We start from the raw sequence: 17,744 nt of genomic DNA on the forward strand, positions 1-17,744 counted from the left end.
GTTTTTCTGGTTCTTTCATATAGTGGCGATATTGTGTTTGCAGTGGTGATGTTCTTTTATCCATCTTCCAATTTCTGTAGTCTGTCTTATAGTCCTCTAGATCTCGTTTAAACTTTCTTTTCTTTTGTTCTATAACCTCTTCTTTAATTTTTCTCAATTTATTGTTTGTGAGGTGCTCCAATTTTTTGAAGTCCTCCAATTTCCTTAACGGTTCTATTCTTTTATTAATTGTTTCAATCTCTATTTCCAAATTTTTGATGGATTGTTCTCTGTCTTCTATAATTAATTTCATTAAATTGAAGGAACATGTATCTAGAGTCTCATTCCATCTCAATAGGAAATTTTCATTTTTTGAATGAAAAGTTGGTTTTTTTATAATTCTTAGACCCCTTGGGATCATATTTTGTTCCAAATATCTACTGAGGGTTGTATAAAAGCGACAGACTGTAACAGTTATTTAGAGGCCACGAGCAATCATCATAAGAAATGGCTATCTAATATTCCTGGCAGTCAACTAAGAAGATTGAGACGTAACTGCTCTAAGAAAGAAGACTTTGATTTACAATCAGAAGAATTATTGAACAACTTCATCGATAAGAAATATGATCCTGTGCATCTCAAACGAGAAAAATTGAAGATCGACAATATTAATAGAGAAGACCTTCTAAAGTATAAAGAAAAATCTGAAGAGAAAACAGAAGACCTGCTCTTTATTTCCGATTATTCAGCACAAAATACACTATTACAAAATAGTCTTAGAAAACATTGGCATATCCTCATGGCCGACGAAGAACTGAGGAAATACCTACCAGAACATCCAAGGATTGTCTATAGAAGAGCCCCGACAATCAGATCATCACTAGTCAACAGTAATCTAAGGGAAAGATGTCCAAGAAACAACAAAGCATTGTAGGCTTTTCACGATGTGGTATTTGTACGGCCTGTAAGAAAACTAAGTGGAACCATACACAAATAACGAAAAAAGTTACATCCTTTAGCAACAAAAGGGAATTCACTATTAAAGAACGTATCAGCTGCCAAACCACAGGTGTGATCTACATGTTAATATGCCCATGTGGGCTACAATATGTGGGAAAAACTAAAAGAAAACTCCATGTTCGTATACAGGAACACCTCTGCAACATCCAAAATCAAAAAGAAAACCACAGCATTCCAATTCATTTCAAAGAACAACATAACAGCAACCCAAGGGACTTACAATTTATTGGTCTCAAAAAAATAACACCATCATGGAGAGGAGGAAATATGGAGAACTTACTAAGTAAAGCAGAAACCAAAACAATCTATGAAATGGGCACGCTGAACCCTAAAGGGCTGAATTTAGATATAGAGATCGCACCATTTTTATAAAGTATATATCCTTGAAGAATAGATTGCTTTAACAACTAACCTTTTCAAACATCATCAGCACTACTAATTAATACCAATTGAACACCTGTGAATAAGACCTCGGTTAAATAATTTATGCCCCCTAAAAAATTCTAGAGGCATCCATATATTATATATATATATATATATTCCTTGCACTCATACAATATCAAAATCCAAATAGGGGAATAAGTTATAATACCCCATAAACTTGAAGTGTAGCTTTTATTTAATATATACAGTTCCCTTTAATATGATTAATTCTAAATGAATGTGATCAGTATTAAAAATTAAAAAATTAAAAATTAAAGAATTGGAATACAGTTTTGCCATTTAAAATTATTACTACATATTTTTTATTTTAACGAGTATAATACATGTTTATTGTAGTATTGTCTTTGTTTTGGTATTTATGTAATGTTATGTCAATTAGACATAGATGTGCGCACTCCTGGCAATGTTGCCATAGAATTCCCATCACCAAAATGGCCGCCACGTACATCGACGAAATGGGCAAATCTCCCCTAAACAAAATGGCCGCCATGGCCTCAGAGAACTGAGTTAAATAGAGTCCCAGTGGATCTGACTGCTATCTGTCATCCTGAGGAAGCCTTTGAGGCAAAACACGTCGATTACAGAAAAGTCGATTCTCCCTGCAAGCCGCACGAGCAGATACGCGCTCATTGCGGCACATCGAGGAAGTCTGCCGGCAGACACATCAACCCCACGGGACCTATAAGGACTCGATCCGGAGGAAGATTACACCCACACACATTCGGATTGCAGAAGGAAGACTAAGGTAATCATCCACCTATTAAGGTGTCCAAGACTTTTTTCCTTCTTGCATCTGATGCATGCCAGGTTTATTCCTGCTACTCGGAACTTACTATTCCCTCTGGAACAATATAATACTGCATTTTGCCCATTTTTCCCTAAACCCATTACCAGTGCAGAGTAAGTAAAACGCTAATAGCGTATTACTCTGCCGGGGATACGCACCAACTATACATGTTTAGTAGTTTATATGTATTGTTTGTTTGTCCTATTGTTTGTTAAATTGTATTGTATACCGGTATTTCTTTTAATAATACAGACACATAGTATGGTATATTGTACCTATCAATAAACATTGATTTTTATAGGCATATCCCCTCTCAGTGTTTTATTTATATTGTGTTCTATTTAAACTCATCACTTAATTAATTTATCTATTTATCACATTGTAATTTCAAGTGATTGACAATCTGTATATTGACTTATCAGTTTTCCTACATTAGCCCATAAACTATTTATGATCATTTTAATAAATTAAACGTAGGTGTTATATGCGCTGGATGTTCCCCCTCACTCTTATGTACCATCCCTATTCTAATGAGGATATCTAGTGCCCTCATACACACCCAGCTGCAATAACCCCTATCCGAATACCATAGATTAGCGCATCCCTTCCCCCCACGTCTATCATTTGCCAAAAATGGTTTGACAGAAAAGAATACATATGATTGATTTCACAAGTACATAGGATGTATCAATGCATCTTCAGTATGTCTTTTTTTTCACAGTGTCCAGACTTGGTATCCTATTCTGGGATCCTTCAGCTGCTGTTGTCTTGTAACATGCTCGTTCAGTATAATGCTGGCTTAATCTCATGATATTTGTGTAAAGGAAAATGGCTTTTTCTGATAAATCATACAGTATGTTTTAAATAAACACTATAAATTATTATAGACTCTCACAATCCCCTCTTTTTATTAAAACATACTATCTTTCCCTTACTGGAGTGATGGCTTTCGTAGTAACTATATTACTTCCATAGGCACCCTATGCAGTTAGATGCAAGCATCATTCATCACCTGAATACCAAGAATCCTGGCGCATCTTTCCCTAGAAAGAGGGGTTTCTTCTAACATCAGTACTACAGAAAACACATTTCTTCTCTGGTGTGATCAATGTAATTCTTTCACACGCTGAACACTTTTCCCACTCGGAGGCACTCTTCTTATGTGTGACAAAGAGAGTCCCTACCGGTGCAGATGCTTTATTTACCATTTTCCTAAAATTATAAGATAGATAGCAATTCCACAAAATGAGCAAAATTAATACAATGATTATAACGATTACTGGATGAATGAGACCACTAAACATCCTTTTGACTGAAGGTGAGTTAACTGTGAACACATCCTACCAATGGTGCTGTAAATTATCTTTTAATTGTATGGCTACTTCCACCAATTTCTCTGCTTCTACAATTGTCTGCATTTGTGCATGATGGGCAGAATAGTTTACTTTCTGTAGGTGGTGAGCAAGTTTTTCTGTATTATTAATGGCATTAATGATACTTTGGAGATTAACTGTAAGGTTATGGGAAGGTATCTCAGTCACCTAAAATTCAAACTGTACATCTTCTTGTCTCTTCGCATAGAACACATAAGTAGTGTTCTTCCACCTGAGGTGTGTAACATTAAATAAGCATCCAGAAAAAGGATTTGGTAAATTATAGAGGGAAGTTGTATTCATATCATATGTGACTACGCATACAACCTGAGGCTCTACCTCTATAAACATATCCAGCTCTTTATCATGCTATTCCCAGTTGCATACACTGGTTGGGTGTTCTAACTTACAAGGCTCATACAGCTGTGTCTGCTGAGGACATACTAATCCATCATCAGTATCAGTACACAGGGATAAGTCATGTGTCCTATTACTGGTGTCTATTTGTGTACCTCTCATCTGGGGAGTCCACAACTGAGTCCCTCCAGTAGTTGTCCACAAGGGGACTGGTGAGATGAAGTACTTACACATAACCTGTTTCTGTGTGACATTATACACATGAATTTCACCCGTGCAAAAGTTGTCAGTACACAACATCTTCTTTCCCTGAACTTGTATCCATAACAAAGAAGATATATTAAACATCCTTCTGTATACTTGTTCGTTACCTGTCATTAACTGTGTTTGTGCTTTACCATTTGGAATATTTTGATGCATGGTTCTGAGGGAACATTCAGTCCAATTAAACAGTTCAGCAACATTTGTTGAAAGGTAAAGTGTGTTAAACAATGTGCTATTGAACACCTGTAAATATTCATTATCCCAAGATATACTGGCCTGTAATGGGGTAAATACTGTAGGTATCCATGTAGCTTGCATTGTAACTAATCTTCTCATATCTTCTCCTGCATTACTCATTTTGCTGGCTAAAGTTTCTATATCTATACTATTAAGCAACCCTATACCTGTACCTGATGCTCCTAACAATGTATCATACCATTCTCTCTTTTGTCTGCTATAGCATTTTGGATCTGGGGGGAAAGAGATATTAAATCTTAATATAGTGGTTTGTCTTTGGGTACCCACATTTACACAAGTGGAGGGAACTTTAACTAGTGCGTCATTCCTTATAGTGGGCTTGCTATTTAGGACGTACATCCTTGTCATTATTACTGAATTATTTGGTAATTGCGTGGTATTAGTGCAAACTAGCACTACACCTCTTTCTATAGTTGTTGGGCTTCCTATGGGTATACCAGGGTCCATACTATTGACACATTGAATACCCTGTGCCCACGTTTTCTTAAATCATTTATAGCCTGTAAACTTATCAGTACAACACTTAATTTTTATTCCACTTATGATAGTAATATTATCATGCTCCCTTGGTGCCCAATAGAGATGCCTTATATTATATTGTCCCAAACTTTTTACATATATCGAACCTCCTGACCAGGTTACATTAAATCTGTGTAACTGGTAAGTCTGGTTACCATAGACTACCCTAGAGTACTCTATTTGTCCTCCTGTTGTCCCCTGGTGTGTGTGCAATACCCTTAGACTAAGTATAGCCAACATTATCGCACAAAAAGGATTCATGATGGTGGTTCAATCTTGACCGTCAACTTCTTGCAATGTGAGGCGTGTATCCACGTGCTCTTTCCTCCAATTGTCACTGAAGTTGGTGTAGTCAACAGAACCTGATATGGACCATCAAATCTTGGCTCCAGAGACTTTCTGACGTGTCTCTAAGTGTATACCCAATCGCCCGGTTCCAATGAATGTACACCAGGTACTGCTTCTGGAAGGGAGGAGAAAACTAAAGAATGGATGTTATTCACTTGACTACAAAGAGTAGCTACATAGTCTGTTAAATCTGCATGATTGTGCTGCAACTGTTGGGGGAAATAACACCCTGTCTTAGGAGGTCCTAAGAATAATATCTCATAAGGTGACAACTTATGTTTTTTACTGGGGGTGGTTCTTACTGAATATAAAGCTATGGACAGACAGTCCATGTCTTGCCTGTCTGTGCCATCATCTTTTGTATCTTTAGTTTGGGGGTACCATTTAGTCTCTCTACATGCCCACTGGCCTGAGGCCTATAAGGGGTGTGAAAGGCTTGTTCAATGCCCATATCCTTCATGATATGCTGCATAATTTCTCCTGTAAAGTGTGACCCTCTATCAGACTCTATAGTTTCTGGTATACCATATCTTCAAATTACTTCACTTATTAATTTCTTAGCTGTTGTTTTTGCAGTGGCTTTAGCAACTGGCCAGGCCTCTGGCCAATTAGAGAAGAGGTCTGTACAAATGAGGGCGTACTCATATGTCCCCACCCAAGGCAACTGAATATAGTCTATCTGCAGTCTCTGAAACGGGTATAATGGCTTTGGTGTATGTTTCTGTGGTACTTTTACTGTCTGTCCTGGATTGATTTTCCCACACACCTGGCATGATGCTACATACGCTGTAGCTGCTGCATTAAAGCCTGGTGCTATCCAGTGCTGGAGGACCGTGTTTACCATGGCCTCCTTTGAATTATGCACTAGACCGTGGGCCAGCTGGGTTATCAGGGGATATAAGGCCCTGGGGAGGCACCACCTGGTGGCTTTAGCCCAATGCATATTAACACAGGTGGCTTCCTCTTTTTCCCAGCCTCTCTTTTCGCCTTCTGTGGCTTGTTCTTGAAACTGGTGTAAAGCCTGTATGTCCAAGGGGTCTTTCTTTGTGTCTGTTTCTATACCATAGAGGGCTGGGATAGGTAACAGGGCAGCTTGCTTAGCCGCAGCATCTGCTTTGGCATTCCCCTTGGCCTCAGCTGTTTTCTCCTTGGTGTGTGCTTGCACCTTTAAAATGGCTACTCTACCTGGAAGCTGTAAGGCTGCAAACAATGATCTAATGAGCTCAGCATGCTTAATGGTTTTACCAGCCGAGCCCATAAAATCCCTACTCCTCCAAATAGGCCCAAAATCATGGGCCACACCCCAGGCATACCTGGAGTCAGTGTAAATGTTTGCTGTCTGATTTTCAGCCATTATACATGCCTCAGTGAGTGCCCTCAACTCTGCTTCCTGTGCTGAGCAGGAAGGTGGGAGAGGTTGCTGAATCAATACCTCATCTAAGGTGGTGACTGCATACCCTGTTCTTGGGGACCCTTCATGATAATATCTAGAGCCATCTACAAACAATTCCCAGTCTGGATTAGATAAGGGAACATCTGTTAAATTCTCTAGTTCCTTCATTTCCATTTTTATAAGTTCAAGACAATCATGGTCAGAAAAATTTTGATTTGTATTTTTATGTGACTGTATTTGCAGTACATTATCCCCCTCATCATCCTCACTGTTGTGTTCCTTATTGCCATTACCTGATATGTTATCAACAGGTGTATGTATGCCTCCCTCACTATTCCCCTCTTTTGAATCCTGTGTTGGAAGCAATGTAGCAGGATTCAACACTGTGCACCTCTTAATTGTCACATTGGTAGGGCTTAGTGGGGCTCCCTCATACTTGGTTAACCTGGCTGCAGAAAGATGCTTAGTCCTGGCCTGGTTAAGTATTTCTGTTACTGAGTGGGGAACCTGTATTATCAATGAGTGGTCCAGCACTAAATCTGCTGCCTTGTCTTTAAGCATAGCTGCAGCTGCTACTGCCTTTATACAAGAGGGTGCTCCTTTGATTACACTATCAAGCTGCAATGAATAATATGCCAGGGGCCTTTGTTTACTACCATGTTCCTGCACTAATACCCCTTGAGCATGTCCTTGTGTTTCATGACAGAATAACATAAAAGGCCTGTCATATCTGGGTAATCCTAGTGCTGGTGCTTGGGTAACTGCAGTTTTTATCTGCATAAAAGCTTTCTTCTGTTCTGATGTTAACGTTACTGTTTTGTCTTTGTATCTGTCAATGCATCATAGAGGGGCTGCATTATGAGGGATGCGTTGGCAATCCATTCCCTGCAATACCCTGTTAGTCCTAGAAATGCTCTGAGTTGCCTGGTGGTAGTGGGCTCTGGCACTTTCTGTATAGCTGATATCCTATCTTGTGTCAAATGTCTTGTACCTTGAGAAATACAATGTCCTAAAAAGGTAACCTGTGTTTGAGCCGTTTGCAATTTTTCTTTTGACACTCTGCAATTTTGTTCACACAGAAAAATAAGTAATGATTTAGTTTCACTTTGACACTGTCCCTCTGTATCTGCACATAGGTGCAAATCATCCACGTACTGCAACAACTGGGTGGTCTCAAACTGTGGTCTCCACCCTTGCAGTATGATGGACATAGCCTCTGTAAATGCAGATGGAGAGGTTGCCCCTCCTTGGGGTAATCTTGTCCAGCAATACTGTTTACCCAAACTTGTAAAAGCTAAGTAGAGCTGACACTCTGATGTAAGAGGTACAGAAAAAAATGCATTAGCTAAGTCTATTACTGTGAAATGAGTTGCTGTTGCTGGTATTTGGTTTAGCAAGGTGTGTGGATTAGGCACTATAGGTACGTCCACCACCAACCATTTGTTTACCTCTCTTAGATCATGCACCATCCGGTATTCCTGTTTACCATCTGCCCCACCTTCTTTTTCACTGGAAATAAAGGGATGCTCCATGGGGACCTGCATTTTCTTATAACCCCTGTTTTCTGATATGCAGCAATCTGCTGCTATATGGCCTTTTCCTGATCTCTGGTCAGTGGGTATTGTTTAATCTTTACTGGCACTACAACTGGTTTTAAGGTAAGTGTAACCGGTTGTACATCCAGTAATCCCACATCTGTTTTACCCTTAGACCATAATTTTTCATGAACTCCTGAAAGCCAGTCAGGGATCATCACTTCTATCTGTGTCTGGTGTTGCAGCAAATATATTGCTACTGCTAGCTGACATTGAAGATCCTGCCCTGTACTTCCTTTCAGTATTACTTTGCCATCCCTGTACTCAATGGTAGCTTGTAATTCATTAAGGATATCTGCTCCTAACAAATTAACTGGACAGGATGAGGAGGTCAGGAATTCTACAGGCACTTTAATTTCTGCTGACCCCACTGCAACTTTTATGGGCTTACTAACATGTAAGGATACAGTATGTCCTGTTAGTTCTGTTCCAGGAATTGTCTGATTTGTTACATATTTCTTGGGAACATCTTCTGCCCTTAAAACGGTACGGCTTGCGCCAGTGTCTATTATACAGTCAATTTGTTCCCCCCCAGGTAATGTCAATTGTATTATTCCCTAGGGACCTGAGGTATTAATAATGGATTGTGGGGACCTGACACTGGACAGCCTATTTCCTATGGGCTGTGCACTGTTTGAACCCTTACTCTAAATTGCTCCCTTTTCTCTGCCCATTCTTTATATTTCTGACAATCCCTTTTCATGTGCCCTGCTTTATGACAGAAGAAACATAACCCTCTCCATTTTGCTTCTTCAGGTGATACTTTCCTATTTCCTCTGGTCTGTCTAGGCTTTGGTTCATTATAGGGACCATCCTGCATCAAATGAACTGTCACTCTTGGAACCTGACCTCTCTCTCTTACTTTCGTTTTCTTTTCTTCTTCCTGATCTTCTATAGCTCTTAATACATACAGTACAGCTAGAAGTGTCATAGTATCTGCTTCTGGTCTCTTTTGGTATAGTTCCACCCTCAAATTTTCAAGTAAGCCTCCCAAAAAAGCAGTTCTAAGCAACCACTCATGGGTAGGATTATTATCTTGGAATCCCCTATCTAAGTGTGACTGGTGTGTTTGATCATAATAATCCTTTACTGACTGTCCCATTCTCTGCCTGCCTTCAGGCACAGCAGGCATACACTGCTGTTGCTGCTCACACCACCTCCTTAACCTAGTAACAAAGAGTGTCCCTGACTCAGGAGTTTTTCTGTTATCTGCACCTGGGACTCCCACTACTCCTGCTTCACCTATTGGCAGAGCTAGTATTTCTGTCAGGCTGCCTGCTCCCACTGTCATCCTACATATTTCCTCCAAATCTGCCCAAGTAGCTCCCCAAATAGCTACTGATCTCTCTTTGGAGGGCCATTGGATTCTTTCTGGTGTCTGGGGCTTTATTTACAATATCATTCATCTCTGCTGCTGTCCAGGGTCTATACTGATTTTGGGTTCTCACTCTTATAACTGCTGCATTCTGGGGATTTGGTTCAAACACCTCATTTGTAGTTACAGGATAAGCCTCTACAGATGTGTTTTGGTATGGGGGTGGACCTGTCCCTTTCTGAAAATACATCTGTTCACCCCCACAGTGTTCACAGCTGCAAGGTTCATCATTATTGCCTGTGGCTTGCTTCTTGCACACCCATGTCCTTAAGGTACCTGCCCACCCTTGTATGGGAATGGGGCTGAAATTTCCTCCTGCATAAGGCAGTGGAGGAGCTGGTGGTATAATGGGTGATAAGTGTGGAGGTGATGGATAATGAGGTGATCTGGTTAAGCCTTGTTGATCACAGGGTTCCCCTGGCCAGGGCACTTGATTCCCACAAAATGGACAATTAGTTTTAGCATTAGGTACACATTTACCACATCCTGGGCATTTCCTGCCATCCCTTACTGGTGTGGTAAATGGAGCCAAACTTGGGTACTTTGGGCTTAAATCAGGGGCTGTTGGTGATGCCTGTTGATTTACAAAAGGGATTACTGGGACAGGCCTCACAATATTTGGACCACAATCTTCCATAAACTCAGTGTCTTGTGTTACCTCCTGTTCTTTATGTATTTCTTTGGCTACCTTTAACCAAGCCTGTACTTGCTTGCCTACTTTCTTACACTCTATCCAAGCCTTGTTTTCTTTTGCAAAGGTTTCCCATCTTACAGGATCTAGGGAACCCACACTGGGCATCCCTGCTTTCTGTAGTATCTTTTGAATATCTTTAAGTGCACTTTTCCCCTCCCTGGATTCGACTAGATCCACAGGAGCACATGGTAATTCTTTTACCATGCCTTTACTGCCCTGAGCCCCCATTGTGGGTTTTTTAAGCTCCTAGTCTTTCCTGAATCCCCTGAGGAATCTTTATTTTATTCAAAAGAACAGTCGCTACTTATTCTGCATTCCTACTGGGTAACCATACAACAATACCTGTCTTATCAGCTTCAAATACCTATCAGCTGGCAACCCCTAATAACTAGACAGGCAACTACTGAATTATCCCTGCACAAATTACTGGCTAGCTAATTTATTAGTCCAGCCCAGTCCTTATCTATCCTGGTAGCCAAATATGTTAACACCCTATGAGACAAATATATACCACAGGGATCCTCTGATTTTTTACAGCTATTAAATCAGGACTTATAAATGATCTGGTTTTCTGTAATACCACTACACAAGTACACCCCTCAAACTTTAGTTATATGTGGTTCATATATCAGACTCTGGAGACCTGTTATCCCTGTCCTTAAAAAGACAATACAGTATTCCCAATGTCACTATAACACTCCCACAGATTATGACCCACTGTTATAATCCTTCTGGCATGCTACACAGATTAATAACATGTACATCCCTTCAGCCCCAGGCGCCCCTAGGGGTACCAACGAGGAAACATGAAGGACCCTATCCCGAATCAATGGGCACCTTTCTCTGCACTCCTAAACACTTTTACCGTGTTTAGGCGCTAGGTGTCACTTTTTACAGCTACTATGAGAGCAAGGAGATCAGTGAATGTCTCAACCCAGGGATCACACCTCTCAAAAGACAGGACAATCCTCTAATAGCAAATGAGAGGTGCAGTCTTTGATTGATCATTTAAAGATCTGGTTCCTTTATATACATCTCACAGTTAGCACACATACAATCACACTCCTTTCACTCACTTCAAGACAAGACAACTTATACTTTAAAAGAGCAGGTTTGGCATACAATATATTCATAGATCCCCGATTAGCCCATCCATACTGAATCCCACAATACTAATCAGGAAGCGAAGAAGAGAGCATTGAAAAGCGCAAATGCGCATTTGTTTTTCAATACTCACCTGGGTTTTGCTTCTGCAGTTCCAAATTTTCAAGTGGACATCCGTCAGTATAGACAGGCAGTTGGGGATCCCGGACGTTTGCCCCCACAAAATATTAGGGTGATGAGGCTTCCTACCCCTGGATCACGGTATGCAAAACACTACTCCTGTTCTTAATTTTCCTTCCAGCCGGCTGGGGAGATGATGAAAACTCAACACACACTTGTGATGAATCCACTCAGCTCTCAGAGGCACATCCCCTTTGAGCTGTCTTTTATAAGTTCAGAAACTGCTGTCTCAAACATTTGCCAAAAATGGTTTGACAGAAAAGAATACATATGATTGATTTCACAAGTACATAGGATGTATCAATGCATCTTCAGTATGTCTTTTTTTCACAGTGTCCAGACTTGGTATGCTATTCTGGGATCCTTCAGCTGCTGTTGTCTTGTAACATGCTCGTTCAGTATAATGCTGGCTTAATCTCATGATATTTGTGTAAAGGAAAATGGCTTATTCTGATAAATCATACAGTATGTTTTAAATAAACACTATAAATTATTATAGACTCTCACACTATCATTCCCCTGTGGTGAGTGCTATCTTTAATATCTTCTATCCCAGTGTACTGGGTGATAGCCTGCAGAGCCCGGTCACAATACTCTTCTGCAGATTCACTCTCCTTTTGTTTTATGGTGAAAATTTTGTTCGAGTTAACTACTACCGGAAAATATATACAAAATTGAGTTACAATGCGGGAAATGTTACCTTTGTTTACTTGGTCCGTTAAGGGAATGTCACCATCCAATACACAATCCGTGATAAATTTTGTCACGTCGGTATTGCATGGTAGACAGGCCCTTAACACCACATGCCAAACTTTATTAGTTGGCTCATGAGAACTACCCAAATTCCTCAAAAATCTCTGACATTTGGCTAGTTCCTTTTTGGGATTGGGGAAATCATTTATGATGGAATTTAGTTCTGCTCTTGTCCAAGGACAATGCATTACCACTTCCCTTGTGGGTACTACACCGTTCGCATCTGTATTCCCATTCGGAACAGTTATTGTCCGAATGGGATGCAGACCGGTAGCGCTGCTACCTTTGACCTTGTTACTTGGCTGGGGGTTTAATCTGTTGCTGCTACATATGGTATTAACAACTTCCTCTATGGGTGCAGAGGGTGTTAGCACTTCCCTTGCTGTTACCGATGGAGATGACGGCACCACTCGTGATTGTCGTGGCGTAGCATCTATCATTTGTACAGCATGGGAAATGTCAGACATTACAATACGCTCATCATCCACATCATAAACATTTTCCTTATGGTTGCTTAAGAGAGGGTACAAATTGCTTGTTACATTTTTATGGGTATTTTTGATAACTGTACTTGCACCTCCATCCACATAAGGTGGGGGTGGTGCACGTGAACTGCTGGCAATACCTTCCACAACGCTACCTTGCTGCACATGCGAGCCATTTTGCGGCTCGTCCGCATTGCAATTCAACGTCGCAGATGTATTCTCTGGCAATGCGCTCGCAACGCTAGTTTGCGTCACTTGCGCATTTTTAAGCCACGCATCCCCTTCATGCTGCCACAACTTTAAACATTCATAATATTTGACCTTTTTCTCTCGGGAGCGCATCAGACTGATGTGATCCCGGACATTATCTAATACATCTTTATCAAAACTACCAATTCTGGGAAAAGGTCTAACACTCTTAATCGTCATTTTAAACCATACATCACAATACCTTATTGCATAAGTACCGTACTTAGTATGCATAATATGACCAGCCGATCCAAACGGCGCTTCCATTAGCAGCACATCATTGTCTAACATCTCTATTGTTTGCATGACCCCCATTCTGAGACAACTCCTATGTTTTTCAATAAAGATTTAAACTGGTGAAAGACAGTCAAGATACTTTCACTTACCTGTGGACGATTTAAACGGCAGCACCCACACACCTGTGAAGATTTGAAGAAGGCTACTCCACACACCCGGATAAGATTTAAGAAGGCAACTTCCACACCTATGGAAGTTTAAGTCGACTACTTCCACGCACCTCTCTACAACAAAGACAACATGTACACCTGCTACTGTGTATAGAACGCTAAGCTGCTTACCGAGCGGCTAGCACTTAGCCCTTAAAGGTCATACGGTACATCTAACTTTAGGGAACAAGTTACCCCTACCAACAAATACTCACTGTTCCACACTTTTTTCCTGCGCAGAAAAATACACGTTAACCCAGATATTGACAACAATTGAAAAGAATGTAAACCTCAACGGCTTTGTTTAAACAAGTGGTAGCACGACCGGAAGTACGTATACGCTATTGTGCGACCAGTTGCATACACAATATTGCGACTACCACACAACCGTATGACAACCTTTAGCTGCGTACACAAAAGTGCGTCTTTACTGTGCACAAAACTGTGACTCAGCCGTGTGTTCAATACTGCGGTACCCCTTTAAATGTTAGGTTCTATCAACAAAGGAAAACAAACTTTTTCCTCTCTTGTCCCTGGATTCTAGTCAGCGTCCCTGGCTCACATGAAAACGGGTAGCAATCTCTCAGCACCGAGCGGTTGCAGGTAAACCCTGCATGTGGCCACTCCACCCTTTCTTGAGAAATCGATAACCGTAAGTGCAGTGTGAGTGGGTAAGTGACTTCACTACGAGCCCCCAACTACCGATACTGCCTTTGAACCTCCTATACCTTCTAATATCCTGCCTATAAACCTCTAAGGATGACGCTACTTTGCGTATGCAGTCATACAGTAAATAAAGACTCCAGACCTAGAACCTGTTGTTCCAAAGCACAAAGTATTATTCAAGTAAAAGTACAGCAGTTACACGCCATGATCCTCATATAATCTTAGCGCAAAGAGATTATACAGATCCAAGTACAATTATAAATACGCAGCGCTCTCTGGTCCAGATGTAGGCATCAGCAAGAACCCCTCGTCAATCAGCATTCAGCATGAAGACTAGGAACCCAGGGTCAGAGCACACATATTTATACCCCCCAGAAATAAACAACACAATAGAGAAGTTTGTTGCTAATACCATTGGTCATAAAGGAGAGGGCATATGTTACAAGGCATTTAACAGGTTGGTTCAAATAGACACAGCCCAGCCTCTAACAACTGGTGGTCTCTGGTTCCTGCCTCATGCAAATCCTAACAGTTGTTCATATAATGTACATTTTGTTGCTTGAAGTCTCTGCGGTCCATAAGTTGAGAATGCATGTTGCGATCTCTCCATCGATATTACCAGAATACTGTTGAGAGAGTACGCATCAGTACAATACCAAACATGGCTTACTTATCACGTATAAAACCTTAGTTACGAAATAACCTTTATTTCCTAGCAATGATAATAAATGTGCATACTCGAATCTTATACCTTATAACTTATGGAACCTTGGCCCTCATTCAGAGCCACTCGCTAGCGGCAGTACGCTCGTTCCGAGCGATGTTCGCACATCTGCGCAAGCGTACGGGTTTTTAGTACGCATGCGCGAACCAGTCAGTGCGGCTGAAAATCGTTTGTACGCAATATAGCGAGTGCCTGCTATTTTGAGTGACAGAATGAGGCGTATGTGGGTGGTAACAGGGGAAGGTGCTTGAAAACAGGGAGTGGAGATCAGAACGCAGGCGTGCTTAAAGGTCAAAACGGGCATTTTATGGGTGTGCATAATTAATATAGCAGCGTCATTGACCACGTCACTTGGTTTTTTTTAACTCAGAACTGCTCGCAAAATAGCGGTTGAAAAAACCAACCACAAGAATAGCGAGCAGTTCATATCCTGTTCGATGTACTCGATTAATCTAATAAATAGCGGACATGACGTATGGTGCGAGCGGCCAGGGGGCGTTTTTAACAAATAAACGAGCATATGTTTTGCTCGCTCGTTCAGACTTAGAGGTGTGAACAGATTGCAATGTGCGAACGGATCATTTGAATAGCCACCCCTTGTTTTTGAACGAACGAACGCAAATAGCGAACGGCTCTGAATGAGGGCCCTTGTATGTGAATATGTAATGTGTGAGTATGTGGGGTGTGATGTAAAGACGCTAGTTAACTTGGGGCAGATGCGTGTGCATGGAGCTAATATTCTGCGTTTTCATACAGGGTCTTATGCATTCGCTAATATGCGACTAGTTAACAGCGCAATTGTGCGTATTAATGTGTGTATGAGAAATGGTGAAAGATGCAATCGCATGATGCTAATAGTAATATCGCCACATGTACTAACTGTACTAAAGTGTGAGTTTATCTAAAATGGCGCTTAGGCGGCCATTCGCAAAATGGCGTCTTGCGATCTCATTTCCAAGATGGCGTCTTGCGGCCAGTCGCAAGATGGCGTCGCTGCGATCCAATTTTAAACTGATCTTGTCTCATGGTATTGCATGGTAGACAGGCCCTTAACACCACATGCCAAACTTTATTAGTTGGCTCATGAGAACTACCCAAATTCCTCAAAAATCTCTGACATTTGGCTAGTTCCTTTTTGGGATTGGAGAAATCATTTATGATGGAATTTAGTTCTGCTCTTGTCCAAGGACAATGCATTACCACTTCCCTCGTGGGTACTACACCGTTCGCATCTGTATTCCCATTCGGAACAGTTATTGTCCGAATGGGATGCAGAACGGTAGCGCTGCTACCTTTGACCTTGTTACTTGGCTGGGGGTTTAATCTGTTGCAGCTACATATGGTATTAACAACTTCCTCTATGGGTGCAGAGGGTGTTAGCACTTCCCTTGCTGTTACCGATGGAGATGACGGCACCTCTCGTGATTGTCGTGGCGTAGCATCTATCATTTGTACAGCATGGGAAATGTCAGACATTACAATACGCTCATCATCCACATCATAAACATTTTAATTATGGTTGCTTAAGAGAGGGTACAAATTGCTTGTTACATTTTTATGGGTATTTTTGATAACTGTACTTGCACCTCCATCCACATAAGGTGGGGGTGGTGCACGTGAACTGCTGGCAATACCTTCCACAACGCTACCTTGCTGCACATGCGAGCCATTTTGCGGCTCGTCCGCATTGCAATTCAACGTCGCAGATGTATTCTCTGGCAATGCGCTCGCAACGCTAGTTTGCGTCACTTGCGCATTTTTAAGCCACGCATCCCCTTCATGCTGCCACAACTTTAAACATTCATAATATTTGACCTTTTTCTCTCGGGAGCGCATCAGACTGATGTGATCCCAGACATTATCTAATACATCTTTATCAAAACTACCAATTCTGGGAAAAGGTCTAACACTCTTAATCGTCATTTTAAACCATACATCACAATACCTTATTGCATAAGTACCGTACTTAGAATGCATAATATGACCAGCCGATCCAAACGGCGCTTCCATTAGCAGCACATCATTGTCTAACATCTCTATTGTTTGCATGACCCCCATTCTGAGACAACTCCTATGTTTTTCAATAAAGATTTAAACTGGTGAAAGACAGTCAAGATACTTTCACTTACCTGTGGACGATTTAAACGGCAGCACCCACACACCTGTGAAGATTTGAAGAAGGCTACTCCACACACCCGGATAAGATTTAAGAAGGCAACTTCTACACCTATGGAAGTTTAAGTCGGCTACTTCCACGCACCTCTCTACAACAAAGACAACATGTACACCAGCTACTGTGTATAGAACGCTAAGCTGCTTACCGAGCGGCTAGCACTTAGCCCTTAAAGGTCATACGGTACCTCTAACTTTAGGGAACAAGTTACCCCTACCAACAAATACTCACTGTTACACACTTTTTTCCTGCGCAGAAAAATACACGTTAACCCAGATATTGACAACAATTGAAAAGAATGTAAACCTCAACGGCTTTGTTTAAACAAGTTGCAGCACGACCGGAAGTACGTATACGCTATTGTGCGACCAGTTGCATACACAATATTGCGATTACCACACAACCGTATGACAACCTTTAGCTGCGTACACAAAAGTGCATCTTTACTGTGCACAAAACTGTGACTCAGCCGTGTGTTCAATACTGCGGTACCCCTTTAAATGTTAGGTTCTATCAACAAAGGAAAACAAACTTTTTCCTCTCTTGTCCCTGGATTCT

At 41.1% G+C, this 17,744-nt stretch overlaps 1 pseudogene; it reads right to left on the reverse strand.

Annotated features, from left to right (window-relative positions):
* Positions 1–574: 574 nt before the first annotated feature.
* On the reverse strand, positions 575–4,929 carry LOC148540654 (uncharacterized; annotated as a pseudogene).
* Positions 4,930–17,744: the final 12,815 nt, after the last annotated feature.

The sequence above is a fragment of the Taudactylus pleione genome, unplaced genomic scaffold, assembly GCF_031769625.1.
Source record: "Taudactylus pleione unplaced genomic scaffold, aTauple2 ptg000018l, whole genome shotgun sequence".
NCBI lineage: Eukaryota > Metazoa > Chordata > Amphibia > Anura > Myobatrachidae > Taudactylus > Taudactylus pleione.